The sequence below is a fragment of the Pieris napi genome, chromosome 10 (genome assembly GCF_905475465.1).
Source record: "Pieris napi chromosome 10, ilPieNapi1.2, whole genome shotgun sequence".
NCBI classification, from domain to species: domain Eukaryota; kingdom Metazoa; phylum Arthropoda; class Insecta; order Lepidoptera; family Pieridae; genus Pieris; species Pieris napi.
In genome coordinates, this window is record NC_062243.1 from 7,611,396 (window position 1) to 7,627,039 (window position 15,644).

Genomic DNA, 15,644 nt, shown 5'->3' on the forward strand with positions numbered 1-15,644 from the left:
TATAGATTTTAAAACGAGAGCAGTCCTCTGTTCCGGAACAAATATAAGATGTATTATTCAAATCAAAGAAGTTTTATAAGAGAAAAGGAATTTATACTCATACAAGAAAGTATAGCCATACAGCGACGAAATTCTGCCAGTATTAAATGTACACTGCCACGATAATAAAGATTCCAAATTCGTTATAGTTTGCTTTTTATCCATTTTTAATTGTTATCATTATTACTAAGAAGTGTGTAGATAAACTATATCCATGTGAGATTAGACGTAAAGATTAGGATCTTGGACACACACGGTATGTGGTGTTCAACACCAGAAAGAATTTAGGGAAATTATTAATAAGCAAGAGCAATATTACATACATGCTGGAGTTTTTTCTTTACCAGATTATTGCGAATATTTCTGAGGCATTTTAACTGAAAATACAGTCAAAACAAAGCCACAATGCCTCCAAGCCACAATAAAATATTGTAAGGCAAGGGAAATTGTTTTGTTTGAAGATTTTGAAGAAAGTTCGAGTGCAAGACTGATTAATTTTCGGTTTTATTTACGTATAGGTACTTAGTTTTTGCGAATTTATGTAGCTCTGTGATTATATTATTTAATATTGTTATTATTCTTCTCTTATGTCTAAAACTATCCAAATATGTGACCAATCCCTTTTTGCAACATTAGTATTATTAAAAGATACAAGTACACTATGATTTTTTGATTCCGAATATGATTTTGTCCCATTCGCTACCGAGACTCTTGGTCCGTGGGGTCCTAGCGCTATAAGGCTTTTTAAGGAAATAGCAAAAACGTTAGTCCGCATCACAGAAGACCGAAGACCTGGAAAATTCAATGGGGGAGTTCTGCCAGTATCTTCGGAACCTTGCCTAAAGGGACTCCATTTAATCACATATTTTAAGGTTAGCTATTTTTTTTTTGTTGTTAATTAATTAATTAGTATATTATTTAAGTATTCATAATTATGAAGTACACTTTTGCTACAAATTTAACAAACATAACCTTACCAGTCTATAAGTCACCCAAGCGAACACCAATATAAATTATGAGAAAAATACATTTTTTACAATATAATCAAAAATAGAAACTATATTTGTTAACATATTGTATAGGTACTGTAAATCTTATTACTACCAATTCACTTGGTCAAGAAAATAGTCCATTATCTCCAATTTTCTTCAGAAAATGTAATTTTCTTGGTTGAGTACATTTTGTTCGGCAAAACTAGTTGATATTTCGTAACCTTTATTTTCGCAAGTACATGTTAGTTATTATTAGATCTTAATATGATCTCTGGGCTTAGCGTCGGATCTTCGAGCTTCATAAGACGTTTCTATTAAAATAATATTTTATTACTACATCTTAATATATATAAATTACGTGTCACGTTGTTTGTCCGCTATGGACTCCTAAACTACTGAACCGATATCAAACAAATTTTCACACCGTGTGTAGTTTGATCCAACTTAAAAGATAGGATAGCTTACATCTCAATTTATACCTGCAATATCATTTTATTGCAAATTATTTGTTTATTATTTGACAGAATTCTAACAGATGGCGCTGTGTTGAAAGTACCAACGTTTTACATAAGCTACAATTTAATGGCATTACCACCAAAAAATCATGGTGATCCCAATGACTGTTGTTCTCCTGCCGTTGCCTTTGAATGGTTTACTACTATGTAATATAACAAAAACCTTAGCCACAGCAACGCTTGGCCGAGTCTGCTAGTATATTTTTTTTTTTCGTGATACGATAATTTATTTCGCCATACTAACAGCGGTATGTATTCAAACAACTCAATTCGAAATAACGTGAAAACGTACATAAATAAAAATAAAAAATAACCTTTATTCAAGTTCTATAATAATAACAGTAAGTTTATGTTGTTGTTTAATATTAGTACACGACCTCCAACGGGGTGAAGGCATTCTCCAAATTCTTCTATTTGTCTCTTATCTTCGCTACTATTTACAATCTTTAGTATAGAATAAGTATATATACTCGTGAGCAGTGTTGGCCTAGTGGCTTCAGCGTGCGACTCTCATACCTCAGGTTGTACGTTCGATCCCCGGCTGTGCACCAATGGAACTTTCTTTCTATGAGCGCATTTAACATTTGCTCGAACGGTGAAGGAAAACATCGTGAGGAAACCGACATGTCTTAGACCCAAAAAGTCGACGGCGTGTGTCAGGTACTGGAGGCTGATTACATACTTGCCTATTAGATTTAAAAATGATCATGAAACAGATTTAGAAATCTGAGGCCAAGACCTAAAGAGGTTGTAGCGCCACTGATTTTTTTTATATATACTCGTATCACATTGTTCGTTCCCAAAATCCTCCGAAACAGCTCGACCGATTCTTATGATTTTTGACTACCGACTCTAAAAAGGTGGGAGCTTGTAGTTTATTGTTTATCAGAATGCCAAATTATAAAATGACTGCTTCACGACTGATTTGAGAGCGACCGCCGATGCGAAAACCGCTGTGTGAGTTCGAAAAGTGAGTTACAGAATCGCAAGGCAGACTCGAGTTTCGAAGTCTAACCTATTTAACATATGCATAACATTATACATTATACCGCATGACAGTATCAAATGACTTCATATTCCAGACATTCAAGAAATCTTTGAATCAGCAAAAATCATAATGTTTGACCTCAATCTCTTGACCCGACCCTGTCAACGAAGATTGTCAATATTTGGAAACTTTGCAAGACGATATAACACGAGCAAACTTTGATTTATTCTATAAAAGTCCTCATATAAGTTTATATGAAGAAAATCCGTCCTTGGCACTCGCTACCTGACTTTACGAAAGTTGATATTTTTACTATAACACGTGTTTTATACTTTATTATATGAAATGTATCCTCTTAGAAATATAGTACCTAGAGTATTAACAGTGGCACCATTTTAGCAGGACAGCATTGGTGGTTAATCTAACCTTTGTTTTTATTTATGATTTGATCATTTTCTTGGGTTCCCTGGAAGCCCTTAGTTGCGATAAGGCCTATTGCACTATGTAATGTGTTTTTATTTTGTTTAAGTATTAAATCGTTTTTGTATTGTGTTTAAGTTTGAATAATTACATTTAAAATAATTAAAAAGGGTTTATTAAAGTCTTAAAAGGGGTTATTCCATTCGGCGACAAATACAATGTGATTTTTAAATTTACCGTTCACATTTTACAATTTATATTATAAAAGCAGTCTAAGGGTAAGATTCGAAGAGGGTTAGCTTATTGGATAATGAACACTATGTCTCAACACACCCCTTACTATGAGCGCGATATATCTATTGGACGCAAACTTAAATAAATCTTACGCTTTCAGATATTCCTCACTCAATTATCTCTTGCAATATCGTATGACCTATAAGCTTACATATTACACGTGCCATGTCTGGCCCATATAACTTAATTATATTAATAATCACCACGAGGCGTAATAGCTAATCTGAGCATATTTCGTGGCAGTTAAAGCAATAAAGTGAAGGACAAGTCAGGACAAAACCTAAAGACCTCTTAAGTATGTAATAAACTTCTTTATTTAATTAATCACTTAGGTCTTTATTCGTGGATTATTTCAATCCGTCTTAGAGTTAAGACCCTCACTTTTACGATTTGGAGATGGAAATCTGTCTTTTTCGCAAGCCGTAAATATTTTTGGTAGTAAACTGTCAAATTGCTACACAACATTGTCGCTATCTATTACCAACATACAACTTTTAATAATAGATAAATAAGTGAAGTTTTTGGACGCGTGTCAAGTACGTACGTTTACAATAAAGATAGTGTTTGTTATACGTATAAGGTATTGAAATAAAAACTATTCTTTGTTTTCGGAAACAACTCATGCTATAGTATAAAAGTGTTCTTGAAAACAAAAAAGTTGGTGCGTAAAAGTGTCCAAACTCCACTTTATCACTGAGAATGGGAAATATGAAACCTTGGCGGTCTACATAAAATATTTTTTCAAAATAAAGCTGTGGTAATGTTTATTTTTTACAGATATTCGATTCTTAATTTAAATTTTTGAATAAAGAATTTCGATTCTTCATTCCAAAAGTCGATCTTTGACTTAGATCATGCAATCATTTAACATAACGTATTAAGTAACGATCAAGTATAATTCAGAGTTGATATTAAATGCATTTTACTACGGAGATTCTAATACAAATAAAGTAGTGTTGTGATTATTTTGTAAGCTATATGTAATCTCGTATTGTAATGTCCGAATTACAAAACGGATAATTATGTAATTTGTTATTAGAGTTTCCATTACTGTGTGGAACCTGAAATTTTTCAATCATATTTTTTTATTCAATATTAAATTTCCAGCATAGCTCATAGATAGGAGTGGCCGCGCCCGAATTTCCGTTTAGAGCTATATGGCGTATACGTAATGCTACAATTGACCTTTTATTTATTAGGTCCTATTCTAGTATGTAAATAGTTCGATCGAGTACAGTCTAGAAGCGTATTATAAATTTTAAAATAAATAGTGATGCGTAAATAAAAGGTTTTAATTACAAAAGAGAAAGACATTTGACAAGAAACGGGATTAGTTCAAATTTCTGTATTCATTTGGCAAGTGGGTGGTGAACCTTATGTGCCTGACACACTCTGTCGACGTTTTGGATCTAAGGCATGCCGGTTTCCTCACGACGTTTTCCTTCTCCGTACGAGCGAGTGTTAAATTCGCATATATACAGAAAGTCCAGTGCACAACATCGAACCTACTGATCCAAGGATCTAGGCTGTTGAGCTTATATGTGCACCGGCTTTAAAATAGGGATTATTCTGATATAGAACATGCTCGTTGAAAACCGCTTTTTAATTAACAAAAATGCTAGCAAATGAGGGCTGTTATCGAAGGTCGATTCTTGATCACTCTTGACCCGATGCACTCTTGTGCTCTTATGAGATTTTTAATTATGGATTTTTAATTTCTAGGTCTTTGGTATTTTACATAAATTTAATTCAGTTTTTAAGAAATAAAAATTACAGGTATCAATAAAAGTTCTTATGTTTTGTAAGCAATACACTATATTCAAGCTAAGGTTGGTCTAGAAAGAGTTAGAAGCCCATGGATAAATGTTGTGAAGCCTACCTTTAGTAGTAAATGATAACTTAAATTGCCATTACTAAGAGTTACGGGGACAGTCTTGCCAGTTCCTTTTATCCTCTCTAAGCCCTTAGAAAAAAATAATAATCTAAAGTGTTTTTTTTATATTCCTGTACAAATGTGTTTTGTGTTTAACTTTATTACTCTGATATAAAAAAAACAGTAGCGATTGTGCATTTCTTTATACAAGTGTACCGTACCTATGGACTGGAATATTATGGTAGGGGAGCCCAAGAGGGGATTTCGGGATTTACTAAAGCGCGGCAGATTAATATATAGGGGGATACCTTGTACCCGGTTAAGTACCTCCACAAAATATGAGGCCCATATATAAAGCCGCACGTGAAGGAGACAGGATCAGTTTAGTAAAAAAAAATTGACCATCAGAAATTCCCGAGCGCGTCAGATTAAGGTAGGGTGAGTTAATTACATCCTAAAAAGTGTATATTCCACTAATCTGACAATTTGAGAGTGACGGAAAAAAAGGGGAGGGCAACAAAGTTGTAAAAAAAAAACGTCATCTCGACATTCTCGAGCGTATCTAATTTTTTTTTTATTTTGAAGGAAATAATTCAAGAATAATGAAAAATATATAATCTGACGATTTCCGCAAGCCGAAATAACAAAAATTCGTCGATAAAGTTAAATGCGTGCAGCTGCGTGATGCCTACATTTCCTTAAACCGATCGGAATCTACTAAACGGCGTTCTAAATATTTCCCTCAAAATTACATTTCCTGTGAATTTGAACCGATTCGGACCGATAGATTTTGAGAAATTTTGAAATATCTTAAAAAAATAAGAAATATTTTTTTTTAAAGTGGTTTCTTTATCGATCAACTTCAAAAACTAATCCGCCTTTGAGCTTGAAAAACCACGTCGATCGCCACCAAGCTGGTCAAAAGCGGTTGATTCGTTCGAGAGATATCGTACACGAAAGAAACCCGAAAAAGTGTTTTTTCGGGATTACTCCGAAATTTGTGGTTCGATCAATTAAAATTGCAAAATTATTTATGAGGATGATAAAACTGCGTCGAATGCCGCCAACCGCGTGAAAATTGCTTGATCCATTCAAAAGTTATTGCGGTTTGAAAATTCCAAAAATAGTGTTCTATGAAACTTCTATCAGACTTTCGAGCTGGGAGAGCTCAAATGCGTAGAAATGTTATTTCTTTGAACTCAGCGAGCTCAAAATATCAATTTTAAGCGCCCAGGAATGGAATTAGCGGGAAGTTGCAGGGATGGCCCTTTAGGTGAACCGTTTTTCTATTATTTTTTTGGCAGATCAGGCAAATCCCTCTAGATAATCGTCAGATTATGAGACAGTACGTTTAGAACATAAAGATGAACCACATATATCTTAATCTGACGCGCTTGAGTATTTCAAAATTGCGATTTTTTTTTGCAAATTAAGAAAATGGCTGTGGGTTTGCGTCCCATCGAAATCGTCAGATTAGTGAATGAGACCTTTTTTTTGGTGCACTTAACACTCCCTTAGAAAATCTGACGCGCTCGATAATTTTTTTTTTTTTTTAATTTTCAACCCTTAAATACAACCACCCGCATCATGCAAACGATCAGATTAACATACGTACATTATTAAAAATACGTAGGGCATAGATGCTATCAATATCTGACGCGCTCGAGGATGTCCATGCAACAGTTTTTTTTTACATATTTAACTATCTATAGCCGCTTCCCCCACCGATGAAAAGGAATTTATCATATAACATTTTTTTCTTCTTTTTATCTAAGCTTTGCATCCCAATAGGTCTCAACGACGCTCGAGTAAATCCCCATTTAGCATCGTGGGCTCCCCTACCATTACAACTGCCTTCAAATAAGTTTCCCTTTTATTTTACTTTCCATTTTCAGGAAACTTAGACCCTCCTAGAATGTCTTATTAAATTATTACTCTACTTGGTTCAGTTACCCAAGTAAGCTAAGATCCACAAGTTACCGTTAAGTACATAAGACTGGCTTTGACGTCAAGTTCAGTGAAATGCGCTTTAAGTTAAGTCCGCACTATGAAACCTGAAAATGAATATGTGCATGTCGTTTGTGCTGTTTTCATAAAAGCTTTTGAAAAGTTTAAACTACCGAAATGTAGTTTTTACAGACAATTTTGCAGGTTCAAAGTAAAGTGGCGTAAGTAACGCAAGAAGAAATACTGAAACTACTTTAGTGTCCTTCCCCATACTTTTCAGTTGATAAAACATGTCTGAAGTTCTATATGTTTTATATCAAAAACGTAACTTGTAAAAGAAAACAAATCTCACGACTCAGTTCTTCTACCGTAAAATGTTGTGAGGTCCATGTAATACCAAGTTAGTTAATTTATTCAGTCCCTACTTAAGGAACCTTCTGTCTTAAGTTATTACTTAATTAGCTAACCTAACAACATCTTAGTGTGACCATATCAATATTAAATAAATAAATAAATAAATAGATTAACTTGGCAATCTCACTAAGCAATCTTATTTAATACAATATGTATTACGTGTGAGATACATTGTGTTTTTAGCGATTAATGCGACATTGTATTCTAAATTTGAATAATATGTCTACTAGAAGTGCTTTAGAATTTCGATGATCAGTCAGTCAGTCAGTGATAAAGTGAGTGAGAAAATTGAGAAACTTTGACTAGTTATAATTTTAAACTACTTAAATTTGTCATATACCGTGTTTATACAATGCCTGATTAGTTACTTATATTTATTATAGGGGTTCGAAAATGGTCTGAAATGTTTCGAGAAAAGGACGGTATGGATGAAAAAGCATGATAGAGTAGCGAGAGTAAAAGAACTTGGAAAGTTTATAAGTAATAGCATTGAAGCAAGCCTCGGCTGATTACAGTGTTTGGTGAATACTAGTAAATGAATCAGACATTTACAGAACTATATAATTCTTTACAAAATATGCATACTGTTTAAAACGTTAAAATGATTACAAGTTTCGCTAATAATTAGCCAAAAAGCAACACTATCGGAACAATATATATGACGTTAATAAACTGCCGAAGTAGGTCACAGATAATTTCGCAGTGCGCGTATTCCCTAAGGTTAAGCATTATTGAATATCGTCCAAACGTAGCTATAACAATATTGGAATCGTATAAGGCCTATTATAATAATTGAAACGTGCCAATTAACTATGCAAATTCAGAGATATAACGTTATTCCGTTCGTTGAATCATTCATCACTTATTAAGTATAAGTCTGCTAGTATTGTGATATCTTCACGTCACCCTTGTGACGTGAAGGTTAAAATCACCATAACGTTTTTTTTTCTTGATCAGACATGTTTTTCGGATCGGAATACGTATCAATTTTATGGATCGCATCCGTCTGTTTCATTAATGGCAAGATGGACTGATTTGCTTATCAAAGTAAAACAACTGAAGCCTATTAAACAAATGCTTATCACGCAGGTGGTAATAAATGTCATAAAAGCTGTAATATAAGAAATATCGTTGAAGAAACACATGAAGGTTAATTTCAAACGAGTAATATCAACGAAGAAAGTGAAAAAAAAGCATCAATATTCGGGGCATGTGGCTTTGAAAGCAACGTAAATAATACGTAAAACTCAGCAAGATAAGTCAATCGAGTGCGGCGCTTATCTCGACTCCATTACGTGATGTAAAACAGTACAGACGGGTAGACAATTCGCTTGAAGTTAATTTGATATTTTAAGGTATTTTATATATAATAACAAAACAAATTATTCAGTCACAGAACAAAAGCCACGTCAAACAGCTTTCTTCATTGTGCAACTACAAATGAAGAAAGTATATATATGTAGAATACAAAAAATCAAAAGGACATTAATCGACTGCATTTTGCGCTCGGGTTGCAGTTGTGTACGACTTCAACGCGACCGCTCTAGGGCAGAAGGTCTCGGATGCAACATGCGGTCCGTCTATGACCAGCGTTAGGGTCCTTCAAGAAAAGAGCGTACCGATTCTTAAAGAGCCGGCGACGCCTTGCGAGCCTTCTGGCATTGTGAGTGAGGCGGCGGTATAACTTAACATCAGGTGAGCATCCTGTCCGTTTTCCTCCTATTACATAAAAAAGAAGCCTTACTTACATACTTAATCTGTGAATGACGGATAGCTAAGTGTTCCACGAAAGTTATAGAGATTTCTCCATGACTTTGTAGTGTGTCCAGTTTGTGGACCCTTTTAAGGCAGTTTTCACGTTTAGCTTTAATTCATCATAATTTTTAGAAGGTCTTTATAAGATCTGTAGTAAGTCTGGTAGTCACAAAGGTATATACTGATAGTCCGTTATATGCAAGAAGAATGCATATCACTTCCATGAATGTAGAGAAGTTTAGTCAAGTACACTAAATGAGCACTCTCGACTTTAACATTACAACATTTATTTTACTACCTCTGTCTGTCTAGCGGCTTCCGTCTTAGTAAAGCTGAACCAACCGACGGTAGAAAAAGCTAGATATTTTTTTTGTAAGTTGTCTTTATGTGTTTTTTAGTGAGTACACTACTCACTAAATTTGTTCAGTAAATATACACCATGACCAACACATCACTTTCCTTTGTGAATACAGGGGTTGTCCATTAAAACTTTGGAGTAATAAAGACACAAGTTAATGTGGGGACGAAGCATAGACTTGGGAGGACTTATTTTAGAGGACTTCAGAACTAACACTAATAGTGAGAACGTATACGTACGTGTATTTATTTTAGCTTTCTTAAAAGGTTGGAAATGTTGAGATCTTTTATTCCCATTATAATATAGGAGGTTTAATTTTAGAAATGCACTTCTTAATACAGTGGAATCTCGATAACTCGAATGTCAAGGGAACGGCAAAAAAAATCGAGTTAACAAGTTTTGGACTTAACAAGAACTTCGATATACATATGATTTAACTGCTGAAATTTCGACTTACAGAGGCTAAGTGTATTTTTCGATTTGTAGAGTCAAATTTGACTAACAATTCAACTTAAGTTTTATAGTATATATTTTTTTATGAATGTATTCATTCATTGCACGTGTACAAGAGAAAAACAATATATTACATTATAACAGGGGAATTCCAAGTAAGACGTCATTATATTTTACTAACTACGAAACTACGAAATTCGAGTTACAGAGTATAAATATGTATTATCAATACTACATAGGGAAATAACATTTTGTTCGAGTTACAAAGTCAAAATAAATCGATTTACCGCGTATTTATTGGTCCAGCGGAAGGCAATGGCAATTTTTTTCGACTTACTGAGGATTTCGTTATTTTCGACTTAAAGAGGTTCGAGTTATCGAAATTCCATATTCCATATGTATATTTAATTAATGAACCCGTCAGCCGGTCTTTTATGTAAATATTTCCCACAAGACAGAACCTTTTAATACCACACCTTATAATTTACAACAGTTTAATTAGATTGAAAAAAATTCTAAGTATAGCTTTATAAAACATATTATTATTTTAAAATCTATTTGACTGTTAAAATAAGTACGCTATACTACGACGAACATCCGTATACAACAAAACATACTTTGTTACTAAACATTTATATTATTCATAGATACAGCACGTATTGAAACTCGTAGAATTTATCGCCTAAACACAAAAATGTAAAAGCTGAGACAGCGCAGGACCAGGTGGGATAAGCGATATTTTTACCGATAAGACTTAGGGTGATTCGAGATAAGAGGCATGATCGTAATGTATACGAGTAAGTGAGTTCAAGATGTTTTGGAGCGACTTTACATGGTTTCTTGCCCTCGGTGAGAGAGATATCTATCCAAGAATTATTATAGGGAGACTGATTTGAATATCGGTAAGTAACTAGTCGGTGGATATAACAAGCGGTTGTTCTATAGAAGCCATTTTCACCTCGGATAAAAAAGACCGGGGGCATTTCATATCTCAATATAGAGATATTTTTCTCAGTGACTCAACTAAAGAGTTTCAAATAAAAAAATTATAACTAATTTGTATTATGTTGGTTATGTACTGTATTTAATAACCAAAAACAATTATTGTTTTAGTGACTATGAATAATCATATGCATATTTTATTCATTGCCGTTTTCACGTGTATTAAAAATACTTTTCAGCCTTAACACAAATAAACTGACATGTTTACGACAGTTTACGGAACTCCAAAAGTAATACAAAACCTTGACCTAACATAATGTATGCTTTTGTCTGTATATTATCAATTCAAATTGTGCCCTCATGAAATTCTGATTATGACTTCAAGTTCCAAGTTTTTGTTTGATTGATTTCTTTTGCTTAGAGTTTTCTGACGCCGCCATTTTTACTATTACGATAAAACAAATGCCACATGCAAGACTCCATGTTTGTACTTAAAAAAAATGAAAGCATAATTTATCCTGGGCGGCAGGCACACAAAACGTGGGAATAAATTTGAAATTATAATGTTAAAACGCTTTAGAAAGCATTTAAAAAAAAAATCACTTTATTTGACGAAAAACATTTGGTTCTTACATTCTAAAGGTTATAAACATACAATATGCAACGAATCGTTGTGTTTTCACTATTAATTTTGTTCAACCTCGTACATAAAATAATTCTATGTGCACTAGCGATTAAATTAGTCCTAGCCTGTATCTTACACGCTAGTTCTCTATTTGTTTATTAACATTAAGAAATTTAATTAATGCAACGCAAACGCATGATCTGTTAATAATAATAGTTACCAAGTTCAAGTTCAGCTTCAGCATCCTCAGCGATTGTCTCCATGACCCGGTCGCATGGCTCGAGCTCGCGCGGGAGCGTCGCACGCGAGCGTGCCGCCCGCCGCGCGCACTCCACGCACGCGTGCGACGTGACGCCCGCAAAGACGAACCCCTTATACACTATCACTTAAGGTCCATTCTCCTTTGACAGTCACTTATAATTTCACGCGCATTTTGCTAAACTTTACAACTTTCACACTTTTTTTGTCACCTTTCTGTCAATCACTTACGAGTTGGAAACATCTTACAAAAACTAGGAGCGTACTTTTTCCTTCCTTTATTCAGATATAATTAGACAATTCATATTAAAAGTAATGTTTCATTCTAACGTATTTCATTTTTCTACTGTTAAATTTATTACCATTACTGGAAAAATCATGAATTTAGTAATTAAAGATTATTTGTTGACTACTAACTCATGTTCGTTTATAAGTGATTTATTGTTTCATATTTTTATAGAATTTTCGATTCTTATTAAATTTGAAGACATCTAAAATATTATGACTATTTAAAAACCGTTATTTTTGTCCTTTACGACATCGTAATAGTAAGACATTTCAGCTAATAGCAGTGGCCATATTTATGTCAGAGCCGATGGCCGAAATAATTTAATATTGCAAACTTGAATTACTCTGGATATTAATATGGCATGTAGGGTCAGGCGATATAATTGAACTAGTAGTAAAGTGGTATGTGGCTTTTCATTCTGTAGTACCTACTAAGAAATATGGGCAACTTGATAGAACACTAATAATAATATACACTAGGGTAGTACGATGCAACTTTTCTCTGCTCTACCCAAAGTGAGTTTTGAAGTGAAACTTCTTTCGGCGCATAAGGGTAATTTTTTACAAATGAAACGTCACGAAGATGTGCAGCGTTTTTGTCGAAGAAAAGGGACGAAAAGGAAGGACGATTGAGAGAGAGTGAAAAGGGTGAATTACCTTATAGAAATTCTATTTTTTAAATCAAAATTACGTATAGAGAATTTATGAAAAATTAGTATTTTATATTTCCTGCAATTGCATTAAAATGCCACGTGTTGTATCATCGAAGAAATAAATTAAAAAAATTAAATGTATAATTTTTATTAATTTTGGACACTTTTTTTTAATGTCAATTAAATCATTAAATTCCTAACATATCTTCCTTTTTCCCTACCTCTAAGTCTCAGAAATCTAAAGTTTTAGATTTGTATAAATATGAACAAGACTTAAAAATTTGTTAGCCCAAGAAGTTTTACTCTGACATGTGTACTTTGTACGCACGTACTTTTTTTTATATATATAAAATAAAATATGTTTATTATGGAACATAAGATACATGTATCACTTATTCCACGTCATTAAATTTGAATTTGTAGGCATCCCTACACATCGGCAAAGAAGGCAGAGGGTGTAGGCCGAGAGAAAATGCCGGCGTAAAAAAGTCTCGGTACTCTTTTAAAATAGCAAATCATATAATATATTATATATATACTACATATATAAATTTAGTATTTTACGTTCCGAGTATTTTGAAATAATCCAAAAATTATTCACGTCTCACACAGTATAAGTTTTTCACTAAATAGTTTATCAAGAAAAATAACTTCAACATTTTTATAATTGCAAACGCTAAAGGCAATTTCGTGAAAATTAAAAATACTTTTCCAAGACGAAGGAAAATATTTTGATTAGACTGTAAAGTAAGGTAAATTTTCTTCTGAATGCCAAATGTTTGATGGAAATCTAAATATATTTTTACTGTCTGCGGTTACGAAGCTCTAAACATCTGTTTTGATGTTTCTATCTGATGTCTCGGTCGGAAATTGTTTGAGCTAGTGATCCACACTGGCTTTACACCTTTGAGGCTTGATTATTATTAGGGCGGGAATATGAAGGTTGTTTCTATGCATTTCAAAAATTACTTTTAAATTTATTTTTATATTGATTGGCTTTATTACTAAGAGAACATTCAACATAGCCCTTAAAGTCACAGGGACCAAACTTTATAAATATATTTTAGTTTTATATTTATCCAATTATATATTATTACTATGTATATTAAGAATATTGTAAATACTCTATATTTGTATTTAATAAAAAAATTCACTTCTAAGAGAATTAAATTAATATTCCAAATTTATGTGAGTGCTACCAATGAAAAGAAAAAAAAATGACTATTGTGAGTTGGAGGACTCTACAACTGTTTTATTCATCGATATATGTCGTTAAACATCAACTTATAAGCGCCTAATCATCATATAGCGTCGTGAAATTTTTCATGAGTCATTTCACATAATTTCCTGTAAACTATCCGCCTAGTTACAAAAACATTTCTAATTTAAACAATTCACTACAAATCCTAATCATTGAAGACCTCGATCGGACATTCAAGGCAGTTTTTGCCGCGCACCACCACTATGTGGAACCAGCTGCCCACTGAAGTATTTCCGAACTAATTCGACTTAGGGTCCTTCAAGAAAAGAGCGTACCAATTCTTAAACGGCCGGCAACGCACTCGCGAGCCCTCTGGCATTGAGTGTCCATGGGCGGTGGTATCACTTAACATCAGGTGAGCCTCCTGCCCGTTTGCCCCCCTTTCTATTAAAAAAAAATCAGAGCATTCAAAGAGTTGGAGAAAGAAGCTATGCCTGAACATAGAAAAAACATAAACATCCACCGTCAGGTATTATGAAGCCGGTATACCGATTCTACTAAAAGTGTTCATGAGTGTCATGACATGTCAAAAGTACTCAAAAGCCGACGAGCATGGTGAATGTCATGAAAGTGCTAAAGCGAGAGAGGTTTTGTTTTTCAAGGCAGTTTTTGCCGCGCACCACCACTATGTGGAACCAGCTGCCCACTGAAGTATTTCCGAACCAATTCGATTTAGGGTCCTTCAAGAAAAGAGCGTACCAATTCTTAAAAGGCCTGCAACGCACTCGCGAGCCCTCTGGCATTGAGTGTCCATGGGCGGCGGTATTACTTAACATCAGGTGAGCCTCCTGCCCGTTTGCCCCCCGTTCTATAAAGAAAAAAAAAGGTAGGCCGTAGGTCCGTAGTAGAGATCCATGGTCTCTGCATACCCCTTCGGGAAAGAGGCGTGAATATATAGATACATAAATTGATCAACTCTACTGTAATGTGATTGTTAAATTGCATCCAATCAGTAGCAAGTACCATGCGCATGCAAGGATTTTACTGCTTTTTTGAAATTTTGTAAGTCTTTTCGAAGTATGTTGAATAAGCCAGTTTTTAGCTTCAAGCTCTGGCCAGCGTGTGTAACTATCTTTTTCGTGATTATTAATTTTTCGTAATAGGCAAGTCAATCAACCTTTTGACAAACCATTGGTACACAGCCGTAATTCGAATGCACGACCTCAAGGTAGTGAGGCGCAAGGACACTATAATACCAACACCCCTCATATTAATAAAATATTTTCTATCTGATCATATTTCTAAATACAAAGAATTTTGCTTGGGTATGAATTTGGTTAAAACCGATTTCTATACCTTCGTACGTTTGAGTACTACTTAATACTTTAGTACGGTACGGTACTATAACATTTTTCCTTTATTAAAAAAGTTTACATTATTTACGTTTATATAAAAGGAATTTTTCGGTCATAGATATTAATGATAATTTTATAAGGTTTGTATAAAGGTCGATTTACATCAAACGAGCGAATGCTCATTCTATCCCCACTACATCAAATTCTTCTAGTGTAAACAGGCGTAGAGCATTCTTTCGTTGTTCTTAGTGCGTTCGCAAAGATTCTATAGAAT

At 33.9% G+C, this 15,644-nt stretch overlaps 1 protein-coding gene across 2 annotated transcripts in view; it reads right to left on the minus strand.

Annotated features, from left to right (window-relative positions):
- LOC125052935 overlaps positions 1-15,644 on the minus strand; it is a 101,025-nt gene that overhangs the window by 27,497 nt on the left and 57,884 nt on the right. The window lies entirely within an intron of this gene.